Genomic DNA, 24458 nt, shown 5'->3' with positions numbered 1-24458 from the left:
CAGGCGGGGAGCTTCTCAACCGGCAGGGGAGCAGAGCTCCTAACGCAGGGGGAAGCCTGGGCGCGGTGCGGAGACGGGGCACCCCTGGAAGGTAAATCTGCTCCCCCCGCCTCCTCCTCTCAAGGCCTCGGATGACCCCCTCCCCCCGACCCGGCCCCCCTTCCTGCAGCTGCCGAGGCCCCGGACGCGCACACAGCCTTGGCCCCGCTCCTGGCCCTTCCCGTTGCCGAGGCCCCTAGCCCCCGCCTGAGGCTGCCTCTGGGTACAGCGGCGACGTGACAGCGACGGCCTCGGCCCCTCTCGCCCACCCTGCTCACATAGCGGTAGCGGCGGCCGCGCTGCTAGCCCTCCATGTGCCCCGGCCGCCCGCCGCAGTCCCTGCCGCTCACGCTCGCCCTTCCCTGGCTCAGCAGCAGCCGCCGCGCGTCAATTTCAATGCGGCGCGTGCCTCAGGAGCGAGCTCCTGGCTGCTGCTGCTGGCTGCCGGCCCGCCCCCCAACCACCATCCTCCGGCCCCTGCTCCAGCCGCCGCCACCCTCGTCTAGCCCTCTCGCCCCACAAGGCGGAAGCGCAGCGCCTGAGAAGCAGCTGCCACTGCTGCTGTCTGCCGCCGCTGCCTCCTCACACACCCAGCGGCGGCTCTGTAGAGCATGCGCGCAAAAGGCGCTGGCACCCGGATGTCAGAGTCCTCCCTACTCCTGCTCTGTAGGGAAGCTTGATGGCCCGGGGATGCCACCCCAGGAAGGGGTGCACGGGGGGATGGCGAAAGGCACCCTCTGAGCACAGGCAGAGCCAGAGGCTGTGGATGCCTGCTTTGAGTCCTCCGTGCAAACACCGCAACAACCTTCTGTCACTCTGATGTGGCACCGGGGATCAGATGGCAGGTGTCCAGAGGCTGTGGTTCCTTCCCTCTGTGTCTGTGTGGTATCAGTGGTTCAGCCATACCCACAGGTACTGGGGTAAGGCACTCATGGTTTAACCATACCTAGTTATGGTCATGAGTGGATAGCAGCTGTGGTGAAGCTGCTCACTATCTCTTCATAATTAACCCATCCACCTGGGGAGATGGACTAGACCCCCTGATGCTACAGATCTAGCTGCCACTTGATCTCAGGAAGGAGCTACATTACCAATGAACTTCCCTGTGTTCTTAGGAAGCAGCAATCAGCCAATAGCAACATGATCAGAGATCAATGGCAAAATTGTACTGTTCAAATCACTGAGAGCAGGATTGGTCCCAGAACTATTTACAGAATAGTAGCTAATATTTTTGCCTAATTACATATATTTTCGTACTACAGGTGCTTCACTGGTGTTCAAGGAAATGTAACTTGAAGCATAATGGAAGCTGGTTACAATCTTAACTATGGAGGAGCTACTGTTTCTCCATAACAAGTAAAGCAACTTAAATTACCATAAAAAAGTATTGGTAAGGGCTGTCCATCCTCATTCTATAAAGCATAAAATGATTGATGAGGTTAGGAAGACATTTCCTTTCATGGGTGCTATTTCACAACTGAACAATTTAGATGGGTGGAGCAGAGTTACACCTTTCTTTGAAATATCAGACATTGGCAATTATCAAATACAAAATATCAAAATAGACTCCATTTCTCTGTTGCAGTATGATAGTTCTTATCTCTCACTAGTAGGTCATATACACAACTATGAAGGATAATGTCATTGTCCTTGCCTCAAACATTAATTCTTTTATTTAAATTTTTTTTAAATATCTTCTGAAATGCAAATCATCCCCAGGTCTTCAGTTAGTGAATAAAGAGGGAAAATCTATTATAATTATGACTTATGAGGAAAATAATTTCAGGTCATAATTGCATGCAATCCTAGTAATGTTAGCCAGTGGCATTACCTATCTGTAACAAGAATACCTTAAGAATAGCATTAGACCAGCATTAACATAATATCTCTACATTATACATAGAATAGAAGTTTATTGGGGAAAAGCACAATAAATTTAAATGCACAGATTACATTGCTCTATAGCCAAAATGCTTCTGAAATAAATGTAGTCAAACTTTACTAATTCTGGGTCACTGAGAACGAAAATGATGCTTAAAATTGTTGATTGGCTCTAGTCTAGCTGTTGGGCTCCAGACTACAGCAGTGGAATCTCCTGGCAGGTGATGTTAGGGTTTCCATGTTCCGTGACCGTCAAAAGGATCTTGTCCCATTCTTCTTCATGGAAGGTGATCTTGTAGCCTGCAACAACATCGATGGTGTGATGGCAGCCCTCAACATCGTTCACGATCCAGATGAGTGGAGACTGTTCATTGATTCATCGAAGACGAGTCTTAAAGCTGTTTTGCTGCATAATGGCAATGTTTTGCCATCAATTCCAGTTGGTCATGCAGTCCATATGAAGGAAACCTATGACAACATGAAACAACTTTTGAGGTGCATAAACTATGACCAACATCAGTGGCAGCTTTGTGGCGATTTGAAGGTTGTCGCTCTCTTGCTTGGTCTGCAGACTGGATACACAAAGTACTGCTGTTTTCTCTGCGAATGGGATAGTCGTGCAAGAGATTCCCACTACATCAAGAAAGGTTGGCCACTCCGACAGTCATTGGAGCCTGGGAGGAAAAGTGTTCAGCATCCACCACTTGTTGAATCAAGGAAGATTTTGTTACCACCCTTACACATCAAGCTGGGTCTGATGAAGAACTTTGTCAAGGCCATTGACAAAACACAAGCAGCTTTCAAGTACCTCCGTGGAAAATTTCCAAGGTTAAGTGAAGCTAAGATAAAGGAAGGTGTCTTTGTTGGTCCTCAGATTCGTGAACTTCTTCGAGATGATGCATTTGACCATGCACTGCGTGGCAAGGAAAAGACGGCATGGAAAGCCTTCCAGTTAGTGGCAATAAATTTTCTCGGAAACAACAAGGCAGACAACTACAGGTTGTTGGTGGAAAACCTCCTCAAGGCATACAAAAGCCTTGGTTGCAACATGTCACTAAAGATACATTTTTTGCACTCTCATCTAGATTTTTTTCCACCGAACTGCGGAGCAGTGAGCGACGAGCACAGCGAGCGATTTCACCAGGACATTGCAACAATGGAGAAATGCTATCAGGGCAAATGGAGCCCATCAATGCTTGCAGACTATTGCTGGACAGTGACAAGAGATGCTCCATTTAATGAATACAAGAGACAAGCCAAGAAGCGCCGAGTAGACACTGAATAGGACTAAACTATGTACATAATAGTTTTTTGCCTTTTGTTTCATAATAAATTTTATTTATATAACCCTTTTGCTGATTTTTAAAGTGTTACATAAACAGGACAGGTGAAATATTATCATGTAAAGCAACCATAAACACATGAAAAGACCTAGGTTTACAATTTATGATTAAAACTCTACTATCTACACAATATACATAGACATAAAATGTAAAAACTTAAATATCTTAGAAACAGTAGCCAATCAGTTGTTTTAATTGTCATATTTGAATTCAGCACATCAAATTACATAATAAATACCACATTTTATCTCTGAAGCAGACGACTTCTCAAAAATTGTAGACCAGTGTTATATATATAAGGGTTCCTCTTAGTCAACCTGAATGTGGCATAGCAGTGGGGGTGCAGGTGTTGTACAACTTGAAAAGATTATCTCATGGATTCTCCATGGCATCTCTAAGGTAACAGAAATGAAACTTCTATTCATTTTTGCCCTGGGATTATTAATTAACTCAGTAAGTCAATTTGGAGCTGTATGCCAAGCAGGTCTATGTTGCATGTGTAGTTGGGAAAAGCTAAGATAGTTCTCATAGTTTTAGAAAATGGTTGACAGTCCTTAACTGAAACAGTTGCTTCCTTACATTACCTGTGAGAAGAGAGAGTTGAACATTGGAGTTCCTCAAATCACTCTCAAAGGAGTGCTCTCAGTTGACCCAAGAGATGGCATGAGTCTGTTGGAAATATTTAACAGAAATAGGCTTAGATAAGGGCCAGGATACATTTTGTATAAAACATTAATGTTTTGTTGTTGTTTTGTTCCTGTTTATAAAACAAATTCTGTTCCTTTTCTAAAATATGTAGGTAGTTCCAACTCCTATTTTATTATCCATTGCTCTTATACATTGTTAGTCCATATTTTTTAAGTTTAAGTTTGATTTCCTGCATCTTCTGACAATTGTTTATATTATAAACAAAAAACTGTTGCAAAGACTTAGGCTTCTAAGTAATTTTACTTTAGGGTTGTGAGTGGTCCCACTGTGTTCACATTGACAGCCCTAAGCTTGCAAATACTTAACCATGACTTTAACTTTACTACTGTGAGCAGTGTCTTTGAAGTTAATAGGACTATTCACGTGTTATGCTCTGATGCACCCCAGAATAGTAATCTAAAAACACAAAAAAAACCTGAAGCAGGACACAGAGGTAGATTGTCAATCAAAACCTGTAATAATCATGAACTGGTGAAGTCAGCAACAATCTGAACAAAACATGATGACAGTCTGAACAGCAGGTAGGTAGCAGGAAAACAGGAAAGGGAACAGGAAATAGGAAGCAGAAAGGCAACACACACACACCAGTCATCACATTACAGTAGTAAAGTTAAGAATGTGCCTAAGTGTTTGACACTTTGAGGCCTGTATAATCATTTTTTCCTACTATAGTCACCTTCATTTCCTGACCCTGTCTACTGTGTGCCCTCCAGTTATGTACTAGTGTCTTTAAGAATATGGTAAGGTCTTTGGAGCAGAAACTGTTTTGCTGTGTTTTTAATACAACACCCAGCACAAGAGGACCCTGATTCTGACAGACGTCTCTCAGAGCTACTGTAATACAAATAATAAATTATAATAATATATGCAGTTGTTGCTATTTTGTGTAGTCTTCCCCACCCCACCCCACTCACCGCCTCTATGACTGATGCCTGTCACCAACTTAACTCTTCCTGCTACCTTAACTTCTGCTCCCATTGAAGTCAATGGCAAAACTCCCATTGATTTCCATGGGAGCAAGAGTAGGCCTTTCATTTTATAGTGCAGCAAACATCTTCCTTATCTCTTCTCTCAAGCTTTAGTTTCAGTATTTCAAAGCTTCCTCCCTCCCTGCTCCTCTTACCCAATAACCACATCCTCTCTTTGCAAACCAGACTGACTCTGTCCAACCTCCTCTTTGCGCCCTGCTCAGACTTTTCTGCCCCTGATGTCTGAACTCTCTTTCCAATGTTTGACACTCCAGTCCCAGTCAGGGACATCATTTGCTATGGGGCAAGAGGGCAGTTGTCCCACCCTCTGACTTTGGTTTGTCCCCTCTCCAGATTTTTCATAGCTCCATATGCTCCATTGTGTCTTCCAGTCCTCTTCACCCAACTCTGCAGGATATAATGTAATCATATATAATGCTCCACATGCTGTCACAGCTTTGACCACTCCACCCCACTCTGAATTATTCTGAAATGATACTCCTGGTCCCGGTTCCAAATCTTTTACCTGGGGATGGGGCAACCAGACCAGGTTTCGTGCAAGATCCTTGGGCTCACCCCAACCGTCACAGAATCCTGTGGCTTGGTTGCTACGGCACCCTCTGTTGAAGTGAGCAGAATTTCACTCAGCCTAACACTGCATTATAAGGGGTCTTATACATTCCTCATCTGGGGCCCTTTAGCTTTACTGTCTTCAGCTAAAGACTCACTCGTCTGCTGCCCTTGGAAAGGGAAGAAGGAGCTCTCTTGCTCAATACTGAATGCTCCACTCTTCAGTTATAAGAACTCAAACTCTTCTTTTATCTCCATAATAAACTGAAGATTTTATCTCAAATTTTCTGTTCCTAGAAAGGGACTCTCCTTCCATGGCCTTATTTATATTTAAATCCCCAGACTACTTTGAATTATAACCTTCTTTATTATGGAAAAATTCTGCTGTACTGGTATAAATCTGAACTAATACCACGAGATCACTGGAGCTACTCTGAATTTACATTAGTATAATAGAGCAGACCTTCACTCTACATTAGCACAATAACACTTTGATTCCATAATGTAGATTATTTAACTATTTTAATTTTTTATAGGTATTTTTATTTTTTCTTATTACTTCACAATGGAATATTGTAAAAAATACTTAATATATTTTACACATTCGTCTCCAAAAAAGTCTTTGGCTTTCCTCATTGTATATTACCGATAATACATACAGTTTTTTATTCCCTTAGTTAAATATTGCTGTTTAAATCTCCATCTCATTTTCAGTAGATGAGTACCGTATCAATAAAGGTAAGTTATTTTGAAGAAATATTTAAAACCCAGATCTGCTTTCTACATTTTCATAATTGTCAATCACTTCTTCAGTTCCTAAAGTAAGGTTTTCTTAGCAGCACATTCTTCTGGCTTGACTGAGCCACTCCTTTAATTCTATCACTGTCCAAAGAAGTAATTTATTTTTCTGCTTATCCAAATCTTCCTTGGCCAGTGAAAGCACTTAATTAATTTCCTTCCAATGTTGTTCTAAGAATGCACAGTACTCTTTCTTTTGTTTACGTAGTCTAGGAATCGGTAACCTTTCAAAAGCGGTGTGCTGAGTCTTCATTTATTCACTCTAATTTAAGGTTTTGCATGCAAGTAATACATTTTAACATTTTTAGAAGGTCTCTTTCTATAAGTCTATAATATATAACTAAACTATTGTTGTATGTAAAGTAAATAAGGTTTTTAAAATGTTTCAGAAGCTTCATTTAAAATTAAATTAAAATGCAGAATGCAGATGCTAATCATTTAGTTGTATCCTTTGCCCTGTCTTTTCCTTGCTGAGTTTCCGACATCTGGCATGTATTTGGATACTTTAAGCTGCACGCAGGCTTTCTGAGTGATCAGTTGTTAACGCTCCAAGAGGAACAGAGGACAGATTTCATGTTGTGAAAATACCTGTTCACACAGTATGTGTATCCAATGCTGATCTCATAGCTATAGTTACTCCCACGTTTTACATACAGCATTCCTAATAATACAATGCAGAATGGTATTAGCCTTTTTACAAACTGCATCACATGGTTGACTTGTATTCACTTTATGATCCACTATAATCCACAGATTCTGTTCAGCAGTACTAGTGCAAAGCCCAAGTTATTCCACATGTTAGTGGTGTCATTTGATTTTTTCTTACTAGTGAAGTATTTTGCACTTGTCTATTGAATTGATCTTGTTGATTTCAGACCAATTCTCCCATTTGTCAAGATCATTTCTTGTATGGTTCGCTTATCTGTCCTTCATAGACCAAGTATGCATGAATCTTTCCTACCACAAAGACAGAAGAATTAATTCTTTAGAAGTATAGTTGTATGATAGAGAAATAATGCATTTTGTTACCCCATGCATTCTACATGCAAGATATCAAATTAACTCAGTTGTCCCTAGGAAGGAAACACCGATTGGGTCACCTAAGGCCTATAAACAATGATATTACACATTGGGCAGTGGAGAGCCAGAGTAAATACTGGATGTTCATCCAATAAGAAACAAAATGATCATTGTTTTAACAGAAATGGCGGAACTGGTCTGAATCACATCGCAGTATGGATTCATGACGTACATCTGACGAATCGCTGAGAGATATTAAATTTAAATCATAATAGATGGAATAACTGGTCAATGGCTATCAACTCGCACCACCTGGTAGGATTAATAGATGACATAAAGTGAATAACAATCAACCATGTGAGCAGTTGTAAAAAAGAATGTCTAAATTACCACTCGAGTATTAAGGAAGCGTAGTAAACGAGGGACTAGAGAGACCACATACCTGTGGAACAGGTATTTCACACGACATCAGAGCCCGGATAACTGAATCAACCAACAGGCAGCTTTTAAATACAAATATCATGCATGATCGTCAGCTAAGCCATCAAATCTCTTTTCATTATATGAATCGCAGCATCTGAAACATTATAAACCATATTTAATTGTATGAGTTTGATATACATATAGGATCTTGAGTAGAAAGAGACCTTCTAAAAATGTATTACTTCATAGCAACTCATTAAATAAAGAAGGAAGTAAATAAATGAACTCAGCACAACCGACTATTAAGAGTCTACCCGAGAGACTTACGGGTAAACACAGAAACGAGTAACAAATGTGGCTATACTTAGAACATCTGATCAGGAATAATAAGCATGCTTCATCTGGGCCAGGATCAGATTCGATCGAAATAAAGATTTCACTTCTGACAGAGTCTTAGATTTCACAGGAGTCGGTGACTACAGTCACTTAAGATGGTTGCGCTAGAAACCTTACTTTAGAACTGAAGAGTGATTGACAAGTACGGTGAAAACTAGATCTGGATTGAATAAATATATATCTTCATGGAGAGCATATCTTATATCGCTTTTCAAAATTATATTACGATATAGTCACTGCTACTTTATATATATATATTACAAACTAAATTGCTTGTAATGAAATAAGATAGTATTTTCATATACTATCAATACTGGTAGTGCAAATCTCTTATGTGAAAGTCAAACTTACAAATGTGAATTTTGGTGTTCAATAACTGCACTGAAAACAAACATGTAAAACTTAATACTAATATCCACTCAGTCCTACCCTGTTCAGCAATCACGAAGACAAACAAGTTTGTTTACATTTATGGAGAACTGCGCCCACGGTCATTGTACAAGACACCTGAAAATGACAGGTGTATTGTAAATAAGGTGTATTGCAAAACAGGGTGTGCATGGCACGTGTAGTTGCTAAGTATTTATATGCCAGGTATGCTAAACATTTGTATATACCTTCATACTCTGGCCACCATTCCAGAGAACATACTTCCATTCCGATGATACTTGTTATAAAATTAATGCTTTAATTACATTTGTGACAGAACTCCTTGGGGGAGAATTGTATGTCTCCAGCTTTGTTTTACCTGCATTCTGCCATATATTTCGAGTTATGGCAATTGCAGATGATGACCCAGCACATGTTGTTGGTTTTAAGAATACTTTCGCTGCATATTTGACAACATTCAAAGAAGGTACACTTATGTGAGATTTCTAAAAGTAGCTACAGCCCTCAACCCAAGGTTTAAGAATCTGAAGGGCCTTCCAAAATCTGAGAGGGTCGTCGGGTGACCAGATGTCCCAATTTTATAGGGAAAGTCTCGATATTTGTGGCTTTGTCTTATATAGGCTCCTATTACCCCCTCACCCCTTGTCCTAATTTTTCACACTTGCTGTCTGGTTACCCTAGAGGGACGAGGTGTGAAGCATGTTTTCAGAAGTCTTAAAAGAACAACAGTCTGAAGTGCAAACTACAGAACCCAAACCACCAAAAAAGAAAATCAACCTTTTGTTGGTGGCATCTGACTCAGATGACGAAAATGAATGTGCGTCAGTCTGCACTGCTTTGGATTGTTATTGAGCAGAACCCATCATCAGCATGGAAGCATGTCCTATGGAATGGTGGGCGAAGCATGAAAGGACATGTGAATCTTTAGCATATCTGGCACATAAATATCTTGCGATCCTGGCTACAACAATGCCATGTGAATGCCTGTTCTCACTTTCAGGTGACATTGTAAACAAGAAGTGGGCAGCATTATCACCTGCAAATGTAAACAAACTTGTTTGAACGATTGGTTAAACAAGAAGTAGGACTGAGTGGACTCGTAGGCTGTATTTTATGTAGTTGGGGTTTTTTTTGTCCAGTTATTTTTTGTATATAATTCTACATTTGTAAGTTCAACTTTAATGATAAAGAGATTGCACTACAGAACTTGTATTAGGTGAATTGAAAAATACTATTTCTTGTTTTTTTTACAGTGAAAATATTTGTATTAAAAATATAAAGTGAGCACTATACACTTTGTAATCTGTGTTCTAATTGAAATCAATATATTTGAAAAAGTAGAAAACATCCACAAATCTGTAAACAACTGATATTCTATTATTGTTTAACAGAGCAATTAATTGCACAATTAACAATATTAATCGCAGAACTAATAGTGATAAATGTTTTTTAATTGCTTGACAGCCCTATTATCAATAGTAAACATGCATTTTACTAGAATATATTGCTTTCATAATTAGGTCTATTTTAATGCAGATTTAAAACATTAATATATTAATGAAAAGTTGAAATTACATTAGAGAAGTGAGCACATACTGTACTTCTCTAGTGGCCCAGTGTTTGCATTAAAAGTTGTCCTGAATAAGAATTAGGTCTCAGTCCTGCAATCTTAGCAGGCAAAATACCCACTAAAGGTAATGGAAGTTTTGTCCACACAAAAAACGGCAGGATCATACTTCATCATTTTTATGAATGAGCATTGTTTCATATTTATCAATCATAGAGGTTGTGTTGTATCGTATTTGCCACATAAGTACCACACAATGAGATGAAATATAGTCTGTCTCCATTTAAAAGGAAGTAATATATTGTAAGTCAAATGAGCAACAGCCTTATAACAGTCATATAAGGATGAAATATGATTATCCGCCAAGTGAGGAGGATTTTCTGACTAAATAAATTAAACTTAAAATACGGCCAACAAAAATAATTTATGTACTCCTAAACACAATTATAGTGCTACAACTTTGAAAATGGCTTTCCTGTATAGTGCTCAATGCATGTACAGTATTTTACATAAAGTGTACAATTCCAAAGACTCTTTCATCAATGAGTCATTGTAAATGACTACCCACCTACAAGATTAAAAAAAGTGCTTCATTTTTACAACTGTCATAGTAATAAAAACACATCTCATGGAAGGTGTCGTATTGTATTGTAGATTCAAAATTTAGACAAGTATACATATGTCAATCAAGTATTTTTCATTATTTCATTTAGGTATATGGGTCTTACATCTAGAATATATATAAGCAGTGATCACTGGAATGCTGCTATTTATTTCCAACACTCTATAACGACTACATAACTGACAGTGGGGGAGGTCTAGGTTGGATATTAGGAAAAACTATTTCACTAGGAGGGTGGTAAAGCACTGGAATGGGTTACCTATGGAGGTGGTGGAATCTCCATTCTTAGAGGTTTTTAAGGCCTGGCTTGACAAAGCCCTGGCTGGGATGACTTAGTTGGCATTGGTTCTGCTTTGAGCAGGGCGTTGGACTAGATGACCTCCTGAGGTCTCTTCCAACCCTAATTTTCTATGATTCTTTGAACACTCCTTTCTAATAAAATAACACAGTACAAAACTTTTTAGGATGAGTAGACATGTTATTTCTGAGCAAAGAAAGTTACTGGTAAAATGGAGTAAGCACTGTAACTTGTATTATAAGTTCTTATTCTGCCCTCATCACTGTAATATCTGAGTGCCTTCTAGTAGTGCATTAAGTGACATGACTAACATCTATTATGTGCAGTGTGTTCTTTGTCTCAGTCTCTGGAGAGAATTGTTTGCAGTGCAGTGTGTTGTTTTTGTTCGTACACACTGCTATGTGTTTATATAAAAGAAGGGAAGGTTGAAGTAATAATGGTGAGTTCGTGATGGTTCTTAGTTCTTTAAGGGACCCTGTAAAATGTATTTGATGCAAAAATTAGAATTTTGTAAAAAAATACGCATTAAAAAACCACAAAACCAAAAGAAAAGTTTTTTTAAATAACCCCATCCCCAAAAAATAAAGAAGGAAGAAGTTTTTTCTAAACAAATATTCTCTTACAGTGTTTGAAGCCCAAGCATTGGACAAGAGGGAAACTTTCCAGTTTATTTTCATTGTGGGAAATACAAGGTAACAAAAGAGTAGACAATGAAAAGTAAAATAGATTCTGCATTCTTTTTTAAAATATAATCAGAGAAGGATTTTTCCACCACTACACATGTTGATTAATACCTTACTCCTCAGGTAGTTCTACTGAAATAATAGAAAATAGACCAATGTCAATATATGAAATCCTCCCCAAACCACACAAACTTTGACTTTCCTACTATCTAATACAAACTACTCAACTAAGAATCGCCTGGGAAAAAAGATGAGCTTTGCAGCAGGACCTGAAGGTCAGCAAATTTGGGCTTTAGTGGATTAACAGAGAAAACATGTTCCAGAACCGAAGATCTTTCAGTGAAAATATTCTGCCTCTAGCCCCTTCCTGTTTCAACCAGACGGCTGTTAGTCTGAGCACTTCATTGGATCTCAACTGTAATGGTACTATATGGGGATAGAGGCATATACCAAAGACAATTAAATTATATATAATTCTCACTTGGTTACAGATTCTTGTCTTTTGAATTGTTCCGATCATTGTCTCTGTCCCCCAGTTAGTTCTGTTTGTTCATATGATAACATGTGGATACTTTAAAGCTGGGGATAACAGTACGAGTAATTGTTAGTGGTTTATGAAAACTTTTGGAAATATATTTGATACAGAAGAGTGGAAAGGCATAATTTTGCATGCAAATTTGAGAACTTTCCACTGACATGGAAACGTGCATCTGCTATATCAGTAGATATCAGGTAATCATCAGGGAGATACGACAGGCCTTTAGTGATGCCATCCTGTCCTGGTTTTTCTTCTGTTGCACTGTCCATTCTTTCTGCCTCTTTCGGTCAATTCTTATTCTCTTTCTCACTTTCAGTGGGAGGTATCTCAAGTCACTGTCCTTGCCCTTTACCCCCTGTCTCCAGTCAATCTCATCCATTTAGATGGTTACAACTGCCATCTCTATGACTGATTTTCAAGTTTCTGTCTCCTTCCATCCAATCCTGAGTCTCAGCTCATCTATGTGATGTTTCATTGTCATCTTAATGCCTCACCTTAACATAACATGTTAATAATCAGACTACTGAGTTCAATTCCCAAACCTGCTCTATTTTCCCCCTCGTCTATTACAGTTGAAAACCCCACCTACCATGCCATCACTCAGGTCAACAACATGGATGGTAGTTTTGATACTCCCATCTCCCTTGTTCCACACAGTTAAGCCAGGTCCAAATCTTGCCTCATCTTCCTCTCCAGTATCATCAAGATCCACCTTTTCTCCCACTCCTAACACATCTATATTACTCATTCAGGCGCTCATATCCTACATCCACTACTGTAATCTCTCTCCAACCTCCCTAAAATCCATCTTGCCTCCCAGGCCATATAAAATGCTGCAGTGCAAGTTATCTTTCTTGCTCATCTTTTGATCATGTCACTTCCTCTCTTTGAATCTCCCACTGACTCCCCATCTGATATTACATCAAATTCAAGCATCTTGTCAACACTTTCAAAGTTCTATATACCTCTAACCCTCCTTACATGTTCAAATTCACATTTGCTGCTAAAGTTCTTACCTTTCATCACTTGTTTGTCACCTTCTCCCATAAGCACTTCAGTGTCTTCTTCCATGCTGCCCCACATGCATGGTATGACACTAGCAGACTAGGTGCCAGCTCGTGCCAAGGCCCCTAGACCTCACAGAACACTGACAAGTGCATAGCTAGAAATCTGTCTGGCTCACCTGTGTGTTAGCAGAGTTAAAATAGATGTTACGTTGATAAAAATGTTTTCAGTGTTTAGACTTGATGAAATGCTTGTAGGATGTTGAATGTATTGATCTCACTTATAACATCCATAGCCCATGGCAAAAAATTATATTGAGTGTTTGCATTGTAAACCTCTGTAATTGTGTGACTCACCAAACAGGAAAGAAGCATTACTTAGTGTAAAGCACTGGTGCTGCACACAAAATGGCCCTCTGAAACCCTCTGAGCCATTGTGAAACATCAACAAACAAAGACTTTGTTGATTGCCCTGCGACACTCTGTACCTCAGAGTGGCACCCTGGAACCCCCATATTCACCGCTTCTTATAATTATGGTGTATTTTATACAAAGTATGCCTTGTGAGGTATTGTTTTAAATATCTTGATTTTTTAACATTAATATCCTGTTAGATTGTATGTGCTATCACTATATGTGAAGCTATTAAGTTTTGTTATGTGTGAGTAACTGAAATATGTTGTGAGGTTGGGAACACCCACAACCAGCCTTTCAGGAACAAAATGGAGTAGCCAGACATGCTGATGGCGCATTAAAAGGAATCCACTTTACCAATAGTCATTCCAGAAGACTTCTCAGAGAGAGCACGTAGACAATGGAGACTGCTTCTGATCCCCATGTCACAGCAAAGATCTTCCCAGCAAGCTGGAATAAATTATAAAAGAAAGGAAGTGACATCATCACTTGGCCGCTTCCCCACCCCTCCGAACTCAACACCTGGAAAAAAACATCTGGAGGACAAAGATTTTGAACTGGGGAAGGATGGTCCCAAGCTGGAAGGCAGTTCCAACCTGTATATTGATGATCTGTGACCTGTTTGTACCATCTGTCAGGGTGAGACACTGCTTGATTCAAATCCTGTTTAGTTTGTAGAACTCAGATTTTGAATTTGTTTATTTCTTAGGTAACAAACTTTGATTTCTATGCTTGCCACTTATAATCACTTAAAATCTCTTTCTGTAGTTAATAAATCTGTTTTATATTTTACCTAAAACAGTGTTTTTTGGTTGAAGTCCTTAGTAAATTGCAGCTCAGTTTACAAAGGCTACTGTGTGTCCTCTCCACATTGCGGGAGGGGCAGACTGGGTGATGAACTTACACTGTCCAGGCTTCTGACCAATGTAAGACAGTACAGTTCTGGGGTGCAAGGTTGGAAAGCTGGGGGAAATTGGCTGGAGCCTTCCTGTTGATGGTTCGTGAGTGCCTCAGATCATTCATGTCACTCAGTTGGGTGTGTCCCTGCCTGCAGATGGCTGTGTAAGTGCAGTGCCTGTAAGAGGTTTCTGGCTTAACACAGCATCACAGTGTGAGGGATACCCCAGGTTGGTGGGACAGGCGAATCATAAGTCCCACATCCAGGTTGCACCTGGAGGACCTCATCATATGCTCACCACACATACCCATGAAGAGGAGAGAGGTGCTGACACTTGTTCTATCAGTGTGAACTCTGAGGGAAGGGAATAAAAATGCCTAACCAGAAGGAACTGTATCAACATGCTGCTTAGAAATATTGCCCTCTCTAAACTCCAAGTGTAGATGTGCAGCACCCCCGCTGCACCTCCTGCTAATTAGCACTTTTTCCATCCAGGAGCATCCGCTGCAGGCCGATGATCTACCTGTCTTCTGGCTCCATGTCCCTCCCTGGACCTCAGTGCCTCTTTTAACTGGGGTGCTGCCCTCTGGCAGTCCCCCACCAATTTGGGTCTCCTCTCCCTGGGGAACCCCCAACCCACTATTCCCACTTTGCCTCAGTTTTGGCTATTGCCTAGTTTCCATCTAGCCCCCGTTCACTGGGGCAGACTACAGTATCCACCACTCATCATAGGTGGAGGGGTTTGGACCTGCTGCCTTTGCCTACCTCTTGGGCTGCCCCCTGCATCCCCCAGTACCTCTTGGCTTTATGCTAGGCCACAGCCTGGAGCTTTCTAGGCAATAGCTCCTCTGCCTTTCCCCAACCCTGCTCCACTGGTTCCCTGTGTCTAACTCCCTACAGCCAGGCCCTTCTCCCTCTACAAGCAGAGGAAGACTACGTGGGTGCCTGGCTCACTGCCTTTTTATACAGGCCAGCTGTGGCCTGATTAGGGTGTGACCCAGCTGCAGCCACTTCCTCAATCAGCCCAGCCTTTAGAGCTGCAGCTTTCAAGCCCTCCTGGGCTGCTTTTTAAACCCTTCAGGGCAGGAGTGGGTTGCTAACCTGTTACACTAAGCAGAATCAGGGATCTCCAAAACTGCTCAGCTTGGGTTAGCCTAAAGGGCATATAAAGCTTGTATATTAAAGCATTTTCTATTACTTTTTGAAACCAAAGACTAACTCATTTGTGTATGTATGTTTACCTGCTTTAACCTTGTATATAACTCTCATTTCCTTTTCATAGTTAATACATCTTTAGTTAGTTTATTATAGTATTGACTACAAGTGTTGTCTTTGGTGTGAGATCTAAGGTGCAATTGACCTTGTGTAAGTGACTGATCCTTTGTAACTTGGATAACTTCAATATTTTTGTGACTTTTGGTGTAAGGGACCATTTATCACAAAGGCAAGCTTGCCTAGTTGGGAAGATAGACCAGAGTACACAAGTGGACTGTCTGTGACTCCATGTTAAGCCTATTTTAGTGCTTGAGGAGTTAACACTTGATACTTGGTTGCTGAAATCTAAGTATAGAATACACAACCAATTTGGGGTTTGTGTCCTGTTTCTTGATAATCTGCCCTGAGGTTGGCACTCATGGTCTTAGAATCATAGAACTGAAGGGACCTTGAGGGGTCATCTAGTCCAGTCTCTTGTGCTCATGGCAGGACTAAGTATTATCTAGACCATCCCTGCAAGGTGTTTGTCTAACCTGCTCTTAAAAGTCTCCTAGGCAATTTAACCACCCTGACAGGAAGTGTTTCCTAATGTACAAATGTACAACCTAAATCGCCCTTGCTGCAATTTAAGCCCATTGCGTCTTGCTCTATCCTCAGAGGTTAAGAAGAACAATTTATCTCCCTTCTCCTCCTTGTAACAACCTTTTACGTACTTGAAAACTGTTATCATGTCCCCCCTTCAGTCTTCTCTTCTCCACACTAAACAAACTCAGTTTATTCAATCTTCCCTCACAGGTTGTGTTTTCTAGATCTTTTATCATTTTCTGTTGCTCTTCTCTGGACTTTCTCCAATTTGTCCACATCTCTCCTGAAATAGAGTGCCCAGAACTGGACACAATACTCCACCTGAGGTCTAATCATCACGGAGTAGGTCGGAAGAATTTCTTCTTGTGTCTTCCTTACAACACTCCTGCTAATACATCCCAGAATGATCTTTGCTTTTTTTGCAACAGTGTTATGCTGTTGACACATATTTAGCTTGTGATCCACTATGACTCCCAGTTCCCTTTCTCATAATACTCCTTCCTAGGCAGTCGTTTCCCATTTTGTATGTGTGCAACTGATTGCTCCTTCCTCAGTGGAGTCCTTTTCATTTGTCCTTATTGAATTTCATCCTATTTACTTCAAACCATTTCCCCAGTTTGTCCAGATCATTTTGAATTTTAATCCTATCCTCTAAAGCACGTGTAATCCCTCTCAGCTTGGTATCATCCACAAACTTTATAAGTGTACTCCCTAAGCCATTATCTGAATCACTGATGAAGATATTCAATAGAATCGGATCCAGAACTGATCCCACTTCATATGCTCTTCCAGCTTGACTGTGGACCACTGATAACTACTCTGTGGGAATAACTGGTTTCCCAACCAGTTATGCACTCACTTTGTAGTAGCTCCATCTAGGTTGTATTTTCCTAGTTTGTTTATGACAAGGTCATGTGAGACAATGTCAAAAGCCTTACTAAAGTCAAGCTATACCACATCTACCACTTCTACCCATCCACAAGGCTTGTTGCCCTGTCAAAGAAAGCTATTAAGTTGGTTTGACATGATTTGCTCTTGAGAAATCCATGCTGGCTGTTACTTATCACCTTATTGTCTTCTAAGTGTTTGCAAATTTATTGCTTAATTATTTGCTCCATTATCTATCTGAAGTTAAGCTGACTGGTCTGTGATTCCCCGGGTTGTCCTTATTTTCCTTTTTATAGATTGGAATTATATTAGCTCATGTACCACTCTTGACAGCTGGGCACATGGTACAAGCTTCCTGAGCTTATCTGCTAGGCTTCTACTCTGTCTGCACTTAAATCCCTCTCACATACCCAGTTCTGCTTTGATATCTCCAGTGAAACATATTAACATGTATATTAAATGAAAAAAAGATAAAAATGTTATTCCCCATTCAATTTGTTTATCTCTCTATCTGATTGTGAACTCCTTGGGACACAGACTACTTCTATTTATCTATCTGGAATGCACCTAAAATATAGTTAACACTACCACAAATAAGTACATAAATAAATACTTATAATGATGAATATATTTGTAATAGTGACAGAACTGATAGTGACAGATCCAAAATCTATATCCCTAAGGCTTGAAAACCTTTTGACATCTATGGGAAACTTTCTTATATGAGGGGGATTGAAATGACTCCTTCTGAAACAGTTTTATACACTTAGTTATCTGCACTGTTCAAAGACTCTCTGACTTGGACATCACAAAGAGTGTCAAGAGGAGCACTAAACATTTCTAACTCTGGTTCTATCTCTATGGGTCCTGTTTTATCTGCAGGGCATAGTGTATGGTCATGTTTATAATCTTTTATTTGGTATTGGAGACATATATATAATCAGATTGTTGGCTCTTCATTGTATTCAGAACAATTTGAGAATTTTTTTTCTAAGATATCCTTGATTGTAATAAATTAGAACTGGAAATTAAGGAATTTTTTGGGCCAGACCTAAGACTATAGTTGCCTCCTGTGTACACTTGAGGTATACCTACACCACCGTTATGACTGTGATTGCCGTACTCTAGCTAGCTGAGTAGAAATGAGGATGCCATGGTGCAGGATTTGGTACAGACAGCACAAGTCTGCCTGACCTCCCCACCCCCACCCCCCAGATATGTGCTTCCTTGTGCAGCTCCTGATGAAGCCCACACCATAGTGTCCTCAATTCGATTTTTAGTGAGCTAACTAGAATACAGCTAGCACAATCATATCCATGCAAGCTGCCTTTCATGCCACCAGCTGCAACATAGACATTTCCATAGTTCTCATTTCTTGCGGCTCTGAATACAAAAAGAGTATTTCTGAAACTTTCTTAGGCTAAAGGGATAAAAGTAATTCTTAAACCTGTCTGAGGTTTTGAAATCACTCTTGCCTGTTTTGTAAGGAAGACCCCTTAATTCATTACTTCTTGGAACAGGTATTTCTAGAGGTACAAAAAGAGAAGCTATGCTTGAGTTAGCCCTAAATAACACAGAAGAGTTATATCAAGAAATAGCTATAGTGATAGAGTGACCACAATAAAATTAGATTTCACATCCTTGGGGCAATCAAATCAAACACTGGTATTATGGTACTACACTTCAGAAAAGGAAATTTTTTTAAAAAAAAGGTGCTCAAAAAAGTCTAGGGTTGCCCATCTTTCTACTCTCACAAAACCAAACACCCTTGCCCCGCTTCTTCTCCGAGGCCCCACCCCTGCCCTGTCCCTTCTCTGAGGTCCTGCCACCTGCTCACTCCACACACACCCCTGTCGCTTACTCTCCCTGTCCCAACTCACTTGCTCATTTTCACCGGGCTGGCTCAGAGGGTTGGGGTGCAGGTGGAGGTGAAGGCTCTGGTTGGGGGTACAGGCTGTAAGCTGGGGCCAGGGATGAGGGGTTTGGAGTATGGGAGGGGACTCCTGGCTAAGGCAGTGGGTTGGAGTGTGGGAGGGAGTATAGGCTCTGGACTGGGGGTGCAGGTTCTGGGGTGGGGCCAGAAATGAGGGGTTCAGGGTGTGGCAAAGGGGCTCTAGGCTGGGACAGGAAGTTGTGTATGCGGGGTGGTGAGGTCTCAGGCTGGGGATGCAGGCTGTGGGGTGGGGTGGGGGGGATGAGGGATTTGGGATGCAGGAGGGGGATCTGGACTGGATCAAGGTTCAGGCAGGAGGGGTGGATCAGGCTGGGCAGGGCGGTTGGGGCACAGGGGCAGGGGTGCTCCAGACTGTGGTGCCTGGTGGGATGGGCCTGGGGTGGGGATGGGGATGAGGAGATTGTGGTATAGAAGGGTGCTCTGGGAATGGGACCATGGGGTTCAGAAGGTGGAATGGGGCTCAGGGCTGGGGCAGGGGATTGGGGATGTGGTGGATGTGAGGGCTCCAGCTGGGGGTGCTGGCTCTGGGTTGGGGCCAGGGATGAGGGATTTGGGATGCAGGAGGGGGCTCCAGGCTTGGATCGAGGGGTTTGGAGGGCAGGAGGGGGGAATCAGGGCTGGGGCAGGAGGTTGAGGTGTGGGGGAGGGGGAGTGAGAGATCTGGGGGTGTGAGCTCTGGGGTGGGGCTGGGGATGATGGGTTTGGGGTGCAGTAGGGTGCTCCAGGTTGGGACCGAGGAGTTCGGAGGGCGGGAGGAGGATCAGGGCTGGAGCAGGAGGTTGGGGTGCGGTAAGGGTCAGGAGTGCAGGCTCTGGGCAGCACATACCCCAAACAGCTCCTGGAAGTAGTGAAATGTTCTATCTGTGGCTCCTATGCAGCAGTGTGGCCAGGTAGCTCTGCACGCTGCCCCCGCCGCAGGCCTCTGTAGTGCCCCTGCCCCTATAGTGGCCCTGCCCCTGTAGTGGCCATGGTTCCCAGCCAATGGGAGCTGCAGAGCCAGCGCTTGGGGCGGGGGCAGTGTGCAGAGTCCCCTGGCTTCCCCTACATGTAAGAGCCAGAGGTGAGACGTGCTGCTGCTTCCAGGAGCTGCATGGGGCCATGGCAGGTAGGGAGCCTGCCATAGCACCACTGTGCTGCCAGCCAAACTTTTAGCGGCCTGGTCAGCAGTGCTGATTGGAGCCGCCAGGGTCCCTTTTCAACCAAACATTCCAGTGGAAAACTGGACACCTGCAACCCTAAAAAAGTCCTTAATGTCAGAAAGGCATAACATTAAAATCCTATACTACAGGCTACTTGAGCATTCTATAATAGTCACGGAAGGGATGCACACATCAAAAGAATAAAGAAGCAAAGAAAGCAAGTAAAAATCCAGTACAGTTAAATAGCAAGATTCAAGAATGTGAGCCAAACATCACCATCATTAATATTACTGTAGTGACCTAGAGCTTGTCAGCTAAATAGTAGATAAAGGAAAACTGGTAGACCTGCTTTATTCAGACTTTCCAGAATCTTTGACAAAGTCCATTACAAATGGCTATAAGAAAACTAAGTGGCCATAGGAGGTAAAAAATTGTCAAATTAAAAACTGGCTAAGAAGTAAAGAGCAAGAGTAAAATAAGACAGAGTTGGAATAAATAGTAAATTAAAAATTAATATTAGAGTGTCCAAAGCAATGTTTAATATACGTATCAATGATCCAGAAAAGAGGGTTAGCAACAGAATAGCAAAATTTGCAGATGACATTATTTAAGTTATTAGGGGAACAAGATGGTAACATCTTTTATTGGACCAACTTCTGTTGGTGAAAGAGACAAGCTTTCGAGCTACATGGAAGTCTTCTTCAGGTCTGGGAAAGTTACTCAGAGGGTCTTTCCCCAGACCTGCAGGCAACCTTTGAAGCTTTTCTCTTTCACCAACAGACATTGGTCCAATAAAAGATGTTACCTCACTCACCTTGTCTCTCTAATATCCTGGGACTGACACGGCTTCACCACCACTACAAACAATTATTTCGGATAGGGAAGACTAGAAAAGAGGAATGTCAAATGGATCTAACAAAGCTAAAAGAATGCAGGGTTTGGTGGACATGGAAATTCAGTGTTGAAAATTTAATGCACATTGAACAGAAGAATTTCAAATTCTCATATCTATTTCCAGGTTCTAAATTAACTGTAAACACTCAGGAAAAACAACAGCATGTTACTGTGACAGCTCAATGAAAATATCTGTGCAGTGGCAGTTAAAAAAGCAAATGAGCTTTTCATAAGGATGTATGAATAATTAATAGAAGATATTTCTGAAAATATTTTAATGCCTTTATATAAAGTAATGGTATGGTCTAACCTAGGATACAGTGTTGACTTCTGGTCACTCTTAAAAAAGACAACATATGTATCGAGATGGGTGATAAAATAGTGAGAGGGATGGGGAGACTTCCATACCAAAAGAGACTGAAAAGAGTGGACCGATATTCAATTTATCATAATTCAAGGATAAGGTGAGATTAAATGAAATTGAAATATAGCAAATTAATAAAAGGAAATGTCTTTTTACACCACACACAGTTAACCTGTGGAGCTCATTGCCAAAAAATTCGAGTGAGGTCAAGACCTTAATAAGATTCAAAAAGGACTAGACATTCATATGGCAAGAATAATCACAATTAAATTAATTAGGATAACTTATTTTTTTAAAATAGGGCATATAAACCCTCATTTTTCAGGGATAAGGCAATCAGAAGGAATCTGGGATTGGGAATAAACTACTTCTATAAGCAGTTTATTTGCATTTGTCCGTTATGGGGCTTCTTGTAGCTTCATCTGGAGTGACAGATATTAGCCTCTGTCAGACTGGACAAGATGGACTACTGATCTGATCCAGTATGGCAAATCCTATGCTCCTTATTTTCAGGTAAGGCAGCATTTATTTCCTCTGAGATATCTTTTTTCTTCACTATTAAAGGGTCTTCTTTCTACTCACATCTTCTGGCAGGCACCTCACATACTTTTGGGGGGGTCAGTGGGAGTGAATGGAACCTTGGGGCCTCTCTTACCTAAAATTTCCCTCAAGGGTATGGCTACACTTGGAATTTCAAAGCACTACCGCGGCAGCGCTGCAGGAGCGCTGCTGCGGCAGCGCTTTGAAGTGTGAGTGTGGTCGGAGCGGCAGCACTGGGAGAGCTCTCCCAGCGCTGCATGTAAACCACATCCTTTACGGGTGTAGCGTGCAGCGCTGGGAGCCGCACTCCCAGCGCTGCCGCCCTGATTACACTGACGCTTTATAGCGCTGTATCTTGCAGCCCTCAGGGGGTTGTTTTTTCATACCCCTGAGCACAAAACTTGCAGCGCTGTAAAGTGTGAGTGTAGCCAAGGCCTCAGAGTCTTGGGACTAGCATTTACTGCACTCTAATGTTGGTGGGAGGACACGTGATGTTCTAAGTAATATAAATAAGAAAAAGAACCACTAGTACATTGTGTGTGTGCATTTGAGATTTTATCTTAAGCTTCATATATGTTTGGCAAACAATACCTGACATTTAAAATCTTATTAATATTTGTATTAGAATGTCAGAAGACACCTGAAACTTATGCAGCCAATATGCCTAGACATCTGTAGTAAGCTTTTTCTAGATACAGAGAAGCTACTTTTTCTGTGAAGCATTTCCAAGATTTTGATCCAGGATTGGACAGACTTACAGGAGATGTAAGCACTCATAATCATAACTCAAAGCTTTTGAATGTTTTTCTTAAATATAAGAATTCCCTCATTATTTCAGCACCTAATAAAATTACACATTCTAATTTATTTTTCACAATTAGTAGTGTTTATTTTTTGCACTATAGTCAGGTTAGAAAATGAACACCAACAAGCTGGATCAATTTCAGATTTTCACATATTAGCCCAATGCATTTGGGTCACAGACAATGCAAGGAAATATTTAAATCCAAACACACACACTCTTTTTTTCCTTTGATTTTTATATATACATTGCTGTTGATCAGAGCTTTTATCTAAAAGTCTACTTTGGAAGCATCGGGATAGCTAAGTGCCTTAATTACCAAGATTAATAGACAGAACAAGAAAGAAAAAATATTGGTCAAATGCTAATCAGAAAAATTGCATCTGGCTTCATGCCCTGAAGATTGTAAGATTCTTCCTTATGGAGCAGGTCCTCAAGTAATCAATTCTGAAGCACTTACAGGAGAGGAACGTGATCAGGAACAATCAGCATGGATTCACCAAGGGCAGTCATGACTGATTAACCTAATTGCCTTCTATGACGAGATAACGGGCTCTGTGGATGAGGGGAAAGCAATGGATGTGTTGTTCCTTGACTTTAGCAAAGCTTTTGATAGGGTCTCCCACAGCATTCTTTCCATAAGTTAAAGAAGTATGGACTGGATGAATGAACTATAAGGTGGATAGAAAACTGGCTAGATTGACAGGCTCAACGGATAGTGATCAATGGCTCCATTTCTAATTGGCAGCCAGTATCAAGCAGAGTGCCCCAAGGGTTGGTCCTGGGGCCAGTTTTGTTCCATATCTTCATTAATGATCTAGAGGATGGTGTGGCTTGCACCCTCAGCAAGTTTGTCAGATGGACACTTAACTTGAATGAGGAGTGGTAGATCCTGGAGGGTATGAGATGGATAAGAGGACCTAGACAAATTAGAGGACGGGCCAATAAGAACCTGATGAGGTTCAACAAGACAAGTGCAGAGTCCTGCACTTAGGAGGAAGAATCCATTCATATGCTACAGACTAGGGACCAGTGGCTAGGCGCAGATTCTGGAGAAAGGACCTTGGGGTTCCAGTGGAATAGAAGCTGGTATGAGTCCAGTTACCTTGTTGCCAAGAAGGCTAACAGCATTTTTGGACTGAAAGTAGGGGCATGTGCCAGCAGATCAAGGGACGTATCTATTCCCTCTATTCGACACTGGTGAGGCTTCATCTAGAGACAGTGTCCAGTGTGGCACACTACAAGAAGGATGTGAAAAATTGGGAAAGTCCCGCAGAGGCAACAAAAATTGATTAGGGGCTGAGCAACATGACTTACGAGGAGAGGCTAGGGATACTGATTGTTTAGTTTTGCAGAAGAGAAAGAATGAGGTGGGATTTGTAGCTGCTTTCACTGCTGAAAGGGGTTTCCAAGATGATGGTAGCCTTGGGCACTGGGCGCTTTACAGTGCTGCAACTTCTTGTCCAGGTGTGTGAAAATACATCCTGAGCGCAGCAATACAGCGCTGCAATAGCAGC

The 24458-nt window shown here is 41.4% G+C and overlaps 1 long non-coding RNA gene across 1 annotated transcript; it reads left to right on the top strand.

The window, feature by feature from the left end:
- Positions 1-6: 6 nt before the first annotated feature.
- Positions 7-14414, top strand: LOC142046583 (uncharacterized). The gene is made up of 3 exons (XR_012655561.1): positions 7-91; positions 1302-1395; positions 14026-14414. It is a non-coding gene; the product is annotated as an uncharacterized LOC142046583 (long non-coding RNA).
- Positions 14415-24458: the final 10044 nt, after the last annotated feature.

The sequence above is a fragment of the Chelonoidis abingdonii genome, chromosome 3 (genome assembly GCF_003597395.2).
Source record: "Chelonoidis abingdonii isolate Lonesome George chromosome 3, CheloAbing_2.0, whole genome shotgun sequence".
Taxonomy (NCBI): domain Eukaryota; kingdom Metazoa; phylum Chordata; order Testudines; family Testudinidae; genus Chelonoidis; species Chelonoidis abingdonii.
This window is presented reverse-complemented; position numbering and strand designations above follow the sequence as displayed.